This window comes from Conger conger, chromosome 2 (genome assembly GCF_963514075.1).
Source record: "Conger conger chromosome 2, fConCon1.1, whole genome shotgun sequence".
Taxonomy (NCBI): Eukaryota; Metazoa; Chordata; class Actinopteri; order Anguilliformes; family Congridae; genus Conger; species Conger conger.
Window position 1 is genome coordinate 19,791,298 of NC_083761.1, and position 13,784 is coordinate 19,805,081.

Genomic DNA, 13,784 nt, shown 5'->3' on the forward strand with positions numbered 1-13,784 from the left:
AAAAAAAAACAAAACAGTATTTATTTGTAATTGGGGTTCCAACGAAGAGGTTTGTTGTTTGTTGCTGGACAGCAAAAAATAAATAAAAATGGAAAAAAATTTAAAAATCAATTTGACAAAGACAACTACTGAGGGTGCCCAAAATGTCAGGGTCTAGAGGACAGCAGCTGGGTTTTCAGGGGCATAGATTTGCCCTTCTGGCTCTCCTTGTAGAATGGATTATATGTCAGTGAGCATTCATCCTTTCCACCCTCACATTAAAAATGAGAAGGGAGAAATCTGCAGTTCTGAATAAAGGCACATTTATCAAAGATCCATTTTGAACCAACTTCTGGAATAGAATAGAAATGCAATAAGGCGCAGGGACGTCTATATGGAAGTAACACAATTCAAAAAACCATGACTTCGGCCAATCAGACATGAAGTTAAACCCTGTCAAAAAAAAACAGCTCAGGCTAGGTTTTGAAACAGCTTTTAACTGGTTGACCAGCTCAATACTCAACATGGTTTGACCAGATCAAGCATGTTTATGTTTTGAAACAGCTGGTAGCTGATCATTTGAAGCTGGTCATAGCTGGATATTACACCAGGGAAGCCAAAGGCATGTTATATTCTTAAACCAACAGAAATAAGCACCCAACAATCACAAAAGTATTCAAACCAGCTGGTGATTTAGCTTATCCATATCTGATGTGTGCAGTTCCCCCCATTTAAAGTCCTTACACATGGATTAATACAGTAAGCTGTGTCTTTTAGTGCATGGGGTCCACTGTTTGTGCTGGTTGTTTTTTTACAGTCAGTACCCAGGTTGTTGAAAACATCCATCCATTCATCCATCATCCTAACCCGTTTATCCTGAACAGGGTCGCAGGGGGGCTGGAGCCTATCCCAGCATACATTGGGCGAAAGGCAGGAATACACCCTGGACAGGTCGCCATGTTGAAAACATGTATATTTAAAATAATCATGTAGTCATTTTCAAAAAATGCAGGCTTGGCTCATTGCCATTTTCTGTTTAACTTACATATTTTCATAAATAGTTTAGCTTTATTGACTAGGAGACACACCTTACATTACATTGAATCACTTTGCAGACACTTTTATCCAGAGCGACCAACAGTAATATAGCACGTCAGTGTTAAGCTCAGGAATACAATTGTGCAATGATGTCGTCATTAAAGGCTATCACAGGTGGATAGCTAGAAGGAAGCTATGGGAGGTGGGTCTTTAGTCTGATTCGGAAGATGGGCAGGGCTTCTGCTGTCCAGACTGTAGTGGGTCGCCCATTCCACCTACAGGCCAGAACGGACAGGAGACATAACTCGGAAGTGCAGGCACGCACGGGTGGAAGGGGCAATTTCAGGAATTTGATTTGACCTCTATAACTCAGTCTAAAATTGTATTCTATTGTAGATAGAAGATCTTTCAAAAAGATTGTAACAGAAAATGAAAGCATTAGTTGATGAGACTGGTTAAAACTCCAGGGATGTGAATGTGGAATATGTACTCTTCATGGCATACATAGCTATTTCTGAAATGTAACCTTATGACGGTAAATGATCCTTCAGTAGACATTTAATGTCGAATCAAGAACAATGAGCAGCTCATAACTATTCAGAGATTGCGATTATAGAAGAAATTAAAAACAGCATAAACAGTGGGTCCCCAGTCTGAAAACCGCCTCAAAACCATCTACTCCAACACAGGTTACTTTTAGATTGATGAAAAAGGACAAAGAACAGCACATTCATTGTGTCATATTACCAGGATGTAAGGCCCAGGAAAGTAAAGATTGTATAAGGAAGTTGTATGTACAGCAATTGTGAAATGATGCAGGAATTTCAAAACAGTATGTTGATCGTTTAGGTATAGCCTGAAACTGAGACAGAAAAAGAAGAGGTAGAGAAAGAAAGCATGTTTAAAATGATTAAAACTTGTTTCTTTGTGAAAACAGATTAGACATTTTTTTAAACAAAGAGTGCATTATTTACCAGTATCAAGAAAAAGAATGTGGTAGCTATGGGTTCATATATTTCTTTGCTCATATATGTTTTCTTTTTTTTTTTACAAGACCCCCCACCCACAGACACACACACACATACCCACACACATTTCACACAGAAATAGCCAGGTCAGTGTCTGAAAGCATATGTATTCAATATTCCACAACTGTACAATATTTTAATGTGTATGGGTATTTTTTACGTTTTATACAAATCGATTCAGCGAAAATCATTGCAACTGCAGGGCAGTTCACAGCTAATTTATTAACCCACAGTCAACAGGATGGTACTTGAATATGACAAGATGTCCTCTGGTAAGTCAGGACGCAATGCATGTGATGACTAAGAATTCATTTAACCTCTTGTACCAAAAACAGTGCCTTCTGAATTTTTGCATTTTGAGTTTTTCTACTTTTTTTTGTTGTTTTGTAATTCACCTTGCTTCAGTAATGCAGATTTAGCTGTATACCTTTGTTACTTTGCACTGTTCAGATCTATGGGATGAAAAAAAGGGGGTTGCATGCATTTTTTTCCTGCCACCATTTTCTCAACATACAGCAGAAGCAGTGCAACTCTGTGGTATCTAACATGTATGTACATTGTATGTGCATTCCACCATGTGTCGACAATGATTTTCTTCCGTTCGTGTAAACAGTTACTGGTAATATCCTGCTCGATCAATGGGTTGATCTAGTTACACTGCGCAGTGCTTTTATATAAAACTTTTGTATTAAGTGTTTCCTTGTACCGATCTTGTTTTGTTTGATTCAGGGTGACTGTCAAGGTGGCTTCGTGGAGATGTAACATCTTTGTTCTCCAAAAAGTCGATGACCTTAAATGCTGGTATGATAAAAACAAATAATAAAAAAAATTGCTATAAATTGTACATGTATTAACAACAGTACTGCAAGAAATATGGAAAGACATGTTAATGTTTCTTTTTTCATTAAAAGTTCTTTATTGACAGTACTAATAAAGGTTGAAGTTCCAAGCTTCCCTCCCAGATCTTTTTTTTAATGTAGATAAACATTTAGTCCAGCTACAAATCAAGTCCTTGATGTCTGGGACCCTTAAACCAGATGTTTCAAGGATCATTTCATTGCTAATGCAGTGGTGGAGAAGCTCTGGAGCTTTGGGTATGTGCATATATGCGTGTTTGTGTGTGTGTGCATGTGTATGAGTGTGTTTCTTTGTGTGTGTGCTGGTTTCCATGCATGTGTGAACATGAATTTACACGTCTGTACCTACATGTCTGTATGCACACGTTTGGGTCATTGGTTGTGAGAGAGCAGGCATTCACCTTGCCCATAAAGATATGAAGTTGTCCCTTCTAGTTTCCCCATACACACACACAACCACACACACACACGCACACACACACACACACACTTTCTGGCCCTCCCGTTCAGCTTCATATTCACCCACCAACAACCTCTCCTTCAACGCTCACTAACAAATACCATTTTTAACATGTGCATTCAAAGGAATACAGGCTGAAACATGTACTGTAAATATTATGACAAAGATAACCATCTCACCACTATATTAATGTAACTCACAAATCAGTCCCAGATTAAATTAGGTTTTGTAATGCACTTATGTTGCAAGGGTCACAATATTTTAAGATATAAGAGCCATTAAAATGTTTTTAATTGTAGTTTTTTCCAAATTTGCAGGAAGCATTGAATAATCCAAAAATCATTAAATGAGGCAAATTGCAATATTCTTTTCACAATGATTGTTTAATGGAAGGCGGAGTCACAAAACAAATGTTGTTTTTATTGTCCAGCCACTAAATTTCCAAATGACTATAACCCAGCAGAATGTGTATGTCCCCTGGAATTATCATAATGAGCCGAAATGATGATGAAGCTCTGGGAATTGGCCTCAGAGGGCCCTGGTGTAAAGTCCCCCACGCCCAGCTTGGCTTGTGGCTGTGGTGAGCTTGGAGCAGGAAATTCCCTTGGCTTTGTTTATGTGGAGATAAACCAAGTACATGGATTGTCAGGGATATTTTTCAGTGCTGAAGCAGTGTCTGGAATGTGCTGATTTTCCTCTTTCGGCAAAATCTTGCCTTGCGGCCCAGTTTGAAAAAGAAAATCTCCCCCCGTCCCTCCTTCTTGTCTTCTGTATGTTATAGACCATTCTCACGTAGCATTGTTTATTGCCATCGCCGCTAACTGAGTAAATGCTTTCGTGCAGTTAACTTGAGTGCAGTTTCGTACGAGGTGATGATACCTCAGTGCAAGCAGCTTTCCAGCTCTGTGTCTCGAGAGGCAAGCCACGAACCAGCAACTGGTGACCTGTCACTCTGCTGCTGCACCAGCCAATCAGGAAAAAATCAGAAAGCTGAGAGGGTGGAGCAGGAAAATAAACAATTTTTTCTACACATCTAAACATTTGAAATAAATAATGATAATTAGAATGATTGAGGGTGACAGAGGGTGACATCTCACCCTCTGTACTCATGTTCGTGAGAAACAGAATGGACACACCTTAGCCATGGTAAAAAAAAAAAAAAAAGAAAGAAAATAAATGAAATCCTTGACCTCTCATGTAAACCCCTTTGGTAGTGTGGGTGTGAGGTGAAAGGTCATCTTGACAATAATACAAATGCATCACAGATACCAGATGATGACAAACAGATGGAGATCGTTTTGCCATTTGTTTGTATTTTAGTGTAACTAACCTCCTAGATAGATTCATTAGCAACCAGCAGGGAATGCTAGACAACCACACAGGCACGGTCGTACATGTCTAGCCCAGAAAAATAATGTAACATTGTATTTTAGTACATGCTCTGGCATAAATTAGTTATGTCTCAAATTTCTGGTCCAGAACTTAACTTAAGTCTCCAACCATGCGTGTGCAGCAAATATTTTCGGAGATATTCACTAGTACAAAATAGGTGGAAATTGCCCTCTGGGGTGGGGGGGGGTTAAGGCCATATATTAAAGGTCATCCTCCAACTCCACACTATGCAAGCTTAGCTGTATTCTGCCAAATGACTAAAAATGTCAATGTAAATGTAGTCTGCCAAATCACTAAAATGTAAATGTAAATGTATTCTGCAATGTGAAAAGAAGCTGGCAACACCAAGTATTGTGGAGGATAACCATAGCTCTCTGCACTCATCCAGTGGGGATCGCACATGTGACTGTGGCTGGAGACAGTTGCATAATTTACAACCATTCTAAATTAGGGTGGGAATTGGACATGCTCAGCCTCATATTGGGTGCCAAACTTTTGAATACATTTTATTTTTTTATTCATTTTACAAATAAGTATCTTTGTGCACTTCAACCATGACAGTGCAAACTCACCCTTTATTCCTCACATGAGAAAATCGATGATATACTATGAAGACCCTCTTCTAAACATGGAATTCATTAGTCTCAATAGGTGACCAGTTTAAGTGCAGCATTTAGAATTTTGTGAGCCTCTTGTCCCACATGAATTAGTCACAGCAATTGTCACACAGATGTCTTCTTCCTTCTCTCTGCGGTACAAACAAAGTCCTAAAAAGTAGGCACAGATTTGTGCGTGAGTGTGTTTATGTGAGTTTACATGTGTGCGTGTGTGAGATGACACAAATTCTTGGGAGGCGATGCTTCCTATTTGTGAGCCATAATGCAGATCCTATTGACAGGAAGTCTTGGAGCCCAGAGGTGAATTCTTTCAACGACTGTAACGTCAACAACGATACCAGTCACAACAACTGCATCGTTCTCGCCGGGACTAGATGGAAGTGATTAGGGTTCATGTCCTCTGCCTCTATGGACATTAGAGGCAAGCCTCAGCCTGCAGAACCAAACTCTCCAAGTTGTTTTAAACTATTTCTGTCCCTTATTCGTCCTCCAGGTTAGAATAACCATCTGCATTTGCAGGGCTGTCCACCATTTTAATGTCCTTTATCAGTTCAAGAGAGTTCAAATGATAAATAGACGGAGTCTCCTGGGAGTCTCTAGTAGAATTGAGAATTTAATCTTTCTCTCCCACAGGGTTAGAAATAATATTACATCTCCCAGAAGTGGTCCAGCTAGTCATGCTTTCCTCTCACACAACACCCCCCAAGCTACCCCAATCACTCTCAGTGGAGGCTCCCAGTCTCCCCACCCCTAATCTGGGGCAGGGGGTTTCCAAGGGCACTGATTGACAGAGGGTGGCCTGGGGTGGGGCCAATGTGAGATCTTTACATGGGGCCCAAAGTCTCTGGAGGCGCACCTGCCTCCACCAGTACTAACACAACAGCCTGCTCCAAACCTCTTCTCTACCGGCACTCCTCTACCTATGCCCTGCAGACAGAGACCCAACCTCCCTGGGTAATGTTAGGGTTAATCAACTCATGGGACCGCCTAGAATGTTTCACAATTTCAGAAAGATATTTGGCTATTTATCCATTACAGACAGCCTAATATGTAAGACAGTGCAGCACATCAATCCTAGCTGCTCGCCTGTTGGTAGCCAAGCTAGCACTGAGCACGAATGAAATAGTTAAAAACATAAAAACAAATTCTTTAAAAAGTGTCCAGTGTTTTCAGGAGGCCTGTGTGGTAATATCCGATGAAGGTATCTTTCAAAAGTTGTCAAGTTGGTATTGCATCAATAGGGGGCTGAACCTCTCATCATTAGCAGGGAATGCCTGGCAACCGCACAGGGACGGCCGTCAAGCTGATGCTAACATACCTAGCCCAGAAACATAACCGGAAAAATAATATCAAATTCCTAGAAGGGATAAAATTTGCAGTGGGGATATATTTTGTTGTGATGGGGCCACTGAGGCAGCCCTGCCTTGTTTCCATAAATCACACCACTCTCTCTCTCACTCTCTCTCTCTCTCTCTCTCTCTCTCTCTCACGCAAACAAACACACACACTCAGACCAGGGCCTCTGCGGGCTCCCCTCAGGCGGTCACGGTGAGAAGAGCAGGAGTCCACGAGGGGACTAGGGGCAGGAAATGGAGGAATGCTGGAGTTGAAGAGAAGGGAACAGCAGGGGGTGAAATGTCTGTTTTCTTCCCCACTTCCTCAGGTGCTGAGCTCCTAAAAAACAAGGCAGGGCAGCGTAGCCTCATGGCACCCCTTGGACGCACTGGGCCCTTTCTGCCTCAGCAATTTTGGCAGAGGTTGTTGTGTTTGGAAGGGCTCCCCACATATGGTGCTGCTCCGAGCCCCTACCCTCACACAGGCCGAGAGAGAAAAAAAAAACACCTCGCGAAAAGAAACAAGGCGGGAGGGGAGACGCTCGCTGAGAAAACAACTTAGAAACCGTGCCTTGCTCAATTCCACATTTCCGTAGGTGTTGGGTTAAACTCTCGCGGACGAACGAGTGGAGAGGGACAAGAGCTCTCTCCAGCTCTTTCGTTATGATCAGCTCTGTGGAACCAGCCCTGTTATTTTTCTCCTTTTTTTTCTGCCCCTTGTATTTTCGAACAGCTGACCGCAGGCTGCAGGAAGACCAAAGGAATGCCGGCTTCGTAGAATCACAGACACGCACGCACACACATGCACACACAGAGCACGCAGACACACACACACATTCTCTCTCTCTCTCTCTCTCACACACACACACACACACTCATGGTGAGAAATGATGTCACTGTGAAAATTCTTTGGAAACGCTTTCTGAATAACAAGTCATTGCAATCAAATACCAGTTTAAGCCACCTCAAAATTGTAGTCCCAAACGCAAAAGGGGGGAAAACTGGATTAAAAGTTTCAACAATAGATGGAAGACAAAAAGCAACAGCAAATTATACCACTGTCCATAAAATCTGCACAAGTTATTGTTTTAGCCTCCCTGTTCAAACATTTAAGCATAACTTCAATGCCCTAAAGTTTAGCAAGCAGATAGCTCTCCATTTGAAAACAATTACAGACAGTAAAAACCACTGCGCTTCATGCATAGCGAGCTGACGGATTGATGGCAGTCATTTTGTTAAAACACACATGCAGACCCTGATATATATGTTCCACTACCAAGAAATGTGGCGGGTGGATTGGAATCTCCTCTTCTTTTCAAGAATGTTATTGCCTCAACCCCATTTTCCCAGCGGGGATTTTTTTCATAATATCCTGGAAACATACTCTTTTTTGTGTTTGCATTGCATCCTAAACCATATAATTGTGCAGTTATGAAATTGCAACTTGAACCCGAAGCGGCAGCTGTACTTTATACTGTATGCACATAACGTTACGCAAAACAGATTTCCTGCCAATCACCCAACAAATTGATCAAATAATGCCTGAATGGCTTTTTTTAAGCCAATATAAATAGCTTGAAGGCTTTGTGTCTGAGCAGCACTGGAAGGCAGCATCCTATTAGCATGTGGGTCAGTTGTCATTAGCCATTAGCAGTAGTCATTAGCATGTGGGACAGTAAGGATCGTCCATTTTTTTCAGGGAGGCAGCGGAAAAGGAAACCGTTTGGCTGGCAGACTTGGCTAACTTGCAGGACGCGAGCACAGGCCTGTTGAAAGAGACAGACACCAACAAATCTGACCTCAAATGAAAGCAGAGCAGTGTAGAAGTACAGGAGGCTGTACAGTAATGCTAGTGCTGGCATCTGTCCCTTCTTATCCTCTGAGCTGACAGACGGTATGCAACGGACCTACGCGTGCGCTTCTACTGTATTCTCGCACTCAAACGGACATGGGGGCGATGTACTTCAATTGCTTTAGCCCTTTTGTATTCAAAATAAAGAATATGTCTTAACGTATATGATAACGATAAAATATCCTAAACGATATATTCTAATATCGATGTACCCATCACTACTGGCAAAGCAATTGGGAAAAAAACACGTTCCGTAAAACCAACTCTTCAGTTGGTTAATTTCCCGTTACTTGAATCACCAACACCAGGTGGTGAAAACGCATTGGTACGGCACACCGACAAGTGAGCGACACAAAAGCACCATCACCAGCAGCTGGTGCGCCATCCTTTTGGTGACGTCGCTGCCTTCAATAGCTATCGGCAGGTATGGGGTGACTGGGTGCATTACCGTGTTGTCATCCGAAGGCTGAAGACGTCGGTTGCTGGGAAGTGCGTCGCGACGGGGCGACAAGCAGACCTGCAGATTAGCGTCTAATGCGCCCTTCTGTTCTGTAGGTCTGAAGGTGAGAGGATTGCCTCTGCTATTCTCGTCTGGGCTTTCGGTTATTCGCACCAGAGCTGCTCTTAGCGCCCACGCCTTGCCCGTAGTCCATTGCCTGACAGCTGTCACCTTCAAATCCTCTCTATTGTCTAAAAGTGGCATTCGCTGCAACAATACAGTTGGATACATTTTACATTTACATTTTAGTCATTTGGCAGACGCTTTTAATCCAAAGCGATAAAAAGATGAACTGTACATTGAGGCCTTACACATTTCATACCACAAAAGTGACAGTCTGTCATTGTCTCTTCACATTTTACAGTGCTACACAAATACATATATCCTCACCCTGTTGAGAAAAATATATTATTACTGTTAAAACATTGTTTGTTATTGTGCCGGGCAGAGACGGATGTCAGTCTCCAGAAAGGGGAACAAAAGGTTGGACTGGAGGCAAAAGACATTAAGCAAGAATTGGAAAATTGTTAGGAAGCCATTTCAAGCATTTCCACAGAACCACAGGGATTTCCAGGCTGGCTGACTTAATACGAACACTCAGCTATTTGTTAAGTATCATAAATGGTAGCTGTTCTCCTCCAGGACCGCAGTCCTTGTGCTCGCATGTCACTTGAAGATGTCCAGCCAGAGCTTGGCTCATTCTTCTGCCCTGGAGGCACCTTAGTTTCCACACGATTTCACGCGAACATTCATGTTATCAGCCATCCTATAGCTTTTCACTGCCACCCCATCAACACGCTTTGTTCAGTTCTTCACTGGCATGGCATTCTGTTAGTACATATTTCCAAAGTAGGAATGGTCACTATACTGGAAATTCCAATGACGGTATCATTACTGATTCTGGGGTTGGATCATAAACCAATATAACCAAAAAGGTTTCCAGTGTTAGTGTTATTATTATCACCATTGACAGCACCAGCATAATTTTGATCTAAATCGCTATCTTTATCATTGTCATCAACATCATTAGAATCGTTATAATCCTCCCCCTGGAAGGATGATATGAAGGAGATCATTTATCATTTTTATTTACTTTAATTTATTGTTACAGATATGCTTTGTGTTGTTGTGAGTCATAGTCTGCTGACTACTGACCAACTGTTATAGCATTCTTTTTGCCTTTACATAGGTGTCAGCTGTGTGAATCTATGCTTTGAATGGCTGTTATATGTTGGCATAAATGAACTTATGTTTTCGCACATAACGCTAATGGATGCACTTCTGTTCCCTTTAAATGTGTCTGTCTGGAACATTCTGGTCATTCTGCTGAATGTAATGCAACAAGGGAACATTTCTATGTGGCATTTGCTCTTGTCATTTTGGATGAAAAAGGTAAAAGTGTGAGTCATTGGTTTTAAACATTAGGTATTAGTGGACAATTTTCTACATCTGTCCCTACCTCTGTTCCCCTTGCACTACCTCTGCCTCTTCATACCTGCCCTTCTTATGTTCCCTGTGCACTAGAGCTACCACTGTCCTCTCCTTCCCCCGGTCCTTCTTCTGTTCCCTGTGCACTATAGCTCACACTCTCCTCTCCTTCCCCCGGTCCTTCTTCTGTTCCCGGTGCACTATAGCTCCCACTCTCCTCTCCTTCCCTCTGTCCTTCCTTTGTCCCCTGTGCACTATAGCTCCCACTCTCCTCTCCTTCCCCTGGTCCTTCCTCTGTTCCCTGTGCACTATAGCTCCCACTCTCTCCCTCTCCCTCCCTCTCACTTAGTAACAGTCTGCCAGTACTGGTTATGAGGAGCGTGTATGCAATAAGAACTCACTGCAGTCCCTGGGTCAACAGACACCATTGTGGCTCAGTGTTGACCACACCCTAGTGTTCAGGAACTGGGTCCCCAGCCAGCCACACTGAAAAATTGTCGGGAAGAAATTCAAGGCAGTGCATAGACGTAAACTTACACTTCTGACCCTTGGTAGAACCCAGAGTTCTCCAGAGAACTGGCAGTATTTTCAGCTGGGGTGAGCTGAAATCAGGCGTGCAGAATTTTGACTTTATTCAACATTCGGCACTGAATTATAATTAAAGATTACGGAACATTATTCCACAGACTTAAAAAACAATTAAGGGAATGGCTTGTTAGAAAATCTTGAGCAAAACAAATACATGTGTTCAGTACATGAAGTGAATTATCTCAGTGTGTACTACATCCTTTTCGTAAACTACCGAATAGCGTGTTGCTCCTTCCTGGCTGTAGTAATGTTTGTGTACACAGTGCCATCTGGTGTTGGAGGTTGGGAAACTACCATTGGAATTTGAACTGAAAAAACTGTTCAAGAAATAGTTGTGTGTGGCTGTGTGCGTGCGTGTTTGTACACGTGTGCGTGCTTGCATGTGTGTTTGTGTGTGCGCACGGCTTGAAAAATTCATAGGTAGCAAAACGCAGAGGCACGGGGTGTGCTCGATTCTGCGGGCTGTCCGGAGGAGATGGATGGGTCCTGAACGGCTGAAGTGCAGACAGCTCTTGACTGAAACAGCCTGCGTGGAGGAGAGAATGGGATACAGGGATGTGGTGCAGGACAGCATTGGTCATGCTCTGACAGCATTGCTTTGAAGTCAAATGGAATCTGCTCCAGAAACCCCATCTGAACTCCCCACCGGAGCTCCCAGACACAGGCCAGTGGAGCCAGTGGTAGAGAGAGCTGAGAACAGAAATGAACCAGGATAGCACAAATAGGGACACGGAAGTCACCCTGCATGACACAGAGGGTATAAAACTGAGTATAGCACCTATAGGAGCACAGAACAGGTCACACAACAGGCTTGTTAGCACATCTATATCAGGGCACAGAACTGGCTTGATAGCACATCTATAGCAGGGCACAGAAATTACCCCATTTAGCACTTATATCAGGACACAGAACTGACCAATTATATCACATAGGGCACTGAACAAGCCCAGTATCACACACAGACCAGAGCATAGAAATTACCTGGTAGGACACTTTACAGAGGGGCACAGAATTTACCCAATATAGCTCTCAGAACAGGGCACAGTACCCACAGTAACACATACAGTGGAGTAAATAAATTGTTTATTACCTTGAGCAGGGACACAACATTGACAGTGGAGGAAAAACACAACTCTGCATTTGAAAAAAAGTTGAAAAATGTAATGTAGTTGTCAAATACAAAATAGTTTTCATAATATTAACTGATATCTATGGTTAGTCTAAAATTCATTAGCTTTGATTGTTATGGTAAGTGGCAGATGTTTTTGGAAGCTCGAGAAGGAATACGTTTCAAAATTAAAGACACTTTTGTGTTTTATACATGAGTAGAATTGATTTAAATGTCATTTGATTCAATTCTACTTCGTATTTAAATTCTGCATTCTGTAGGATTTTCTTCATCATTAAAATTCTGATTCTTGTTTTTTTTCTGGAATGTCATGCATTTCCCTCCCCTTTCCTACAGGGGGCAGTGTATGATTTCTCACACATTACATCCTATGATAAATCGCTGGCTGGACCTCAGACAGCAGTCTGGCCGGTGCTAGAGCATTTAGGGTGAGCACTAGTCAGCTGATCAATGAGCAACAGACCAAACGGCCACAGCCTGCAGATATACGACTCCCCTGATTGCCACGTCCAAACAAAACACTGGGAAATGCACAGTAAGGTGCGAGACCCGGGGGTTTAAAAGTTGCAGCATTGCGAAAGCAGTCGTTTGTCATAACAAAACTGTTTAGCGCCTTGTGGCGGAGGTCAGAGCAAGCGCACATGCTGCTAAGAGTCTCTGGAGTATTAATGCCTTACCTGCAGCTGTTCCATGTAGCGCGCAGGAATTTCACACACATTTCTGGCACCCTGTTGCTAATGCTCAGCTAGGTTAAAGGGAATTGACCTCGAGAACACATTACTTCCTGATACATCTACCACAGAGGCAAGTAAAACCCTGCATATACAGAGACTGAATATTTTTATAGTCTATAAATGTTGTAAGACATACAAATAGTGCAATTTCACTATATATTGTGCATTTAAAAATGACAATCGACAATCTATGAAGCATAATATCAGGGGCATTACTTGCATTTTACGCACCAATACATTTGACCTTTTTCAGAAGGATTACAGTACTTCTTTAATTCACTAACTGACCTCTGTGCACACTGACCCTGTAACAGACAGACATGCTGCAAGAAGACCACAGCAGTGCTGGTCCAAGACTACCATGTGATTCTTAATCGTCTGGAGTCACCAGAGCCGTCTCTCCATAATCGCAGCAGACAGGCAAGATGTCCGCTTTCCACCTCTCACTAATATAAGCACAGCCTAGAGCAGAGGTCACCAACCCTGGTCCTGGAGAGCTACTGGGTCTGCTGGTTTTTGTTTTCACCTTAAGTAACCAGGTAACCAGGTGAGGTGAGTTAGCTGTGTAATCATCTGCTCTAATTGATCAATTAAGTGCAGAGTAACAGTGAAAACCAGCAGACCCAGTAGCTCTCCAGGACCAGGGTTGGTGACCTCTGGCCTAGAGCAGTGGAGGGTCGCAGTGTGTGCTGGCTTTAGTTGTTACTCAGCACTTTATTGATACATTAAATTAGTTCATTGCACAGTTAACTCACCTCACCTGGTTTCATGGTTCTGAATGAGTTGCTGATATTAAGGTGAAAACAAAAACCAGCACACCCTACAGCTCTCTGGGACCAGGAGTGAGGA

The 13,784-nt window shown here is 42.4% G+C and overlaps 1 long non-coding RNA gene across 1 annotated transcript; it reads right to left on the minus strand.

Annotated features, from left to right (window-relative positions):
- Positions 1-11,200: 11,200 nt before the first annotated feature.
- On the minus strand, positions 11,201-13,110 carry LOC133113130 (uncharacterized). Its single transcript, XR_009705506.1, has 3 exons — positions 12,879-13,110; positions 12,163-12,206; positions 11,201-11,762 (listed from the first exon to the last, which is right to left on the minus strand). It is a non-coding gene; the product is annotated as an uncharacterized LOC133113130 (long non-coding RNA).
- Between the last annotated feature and the right edge of the window lie 674 nt (positions 13,111-13,784).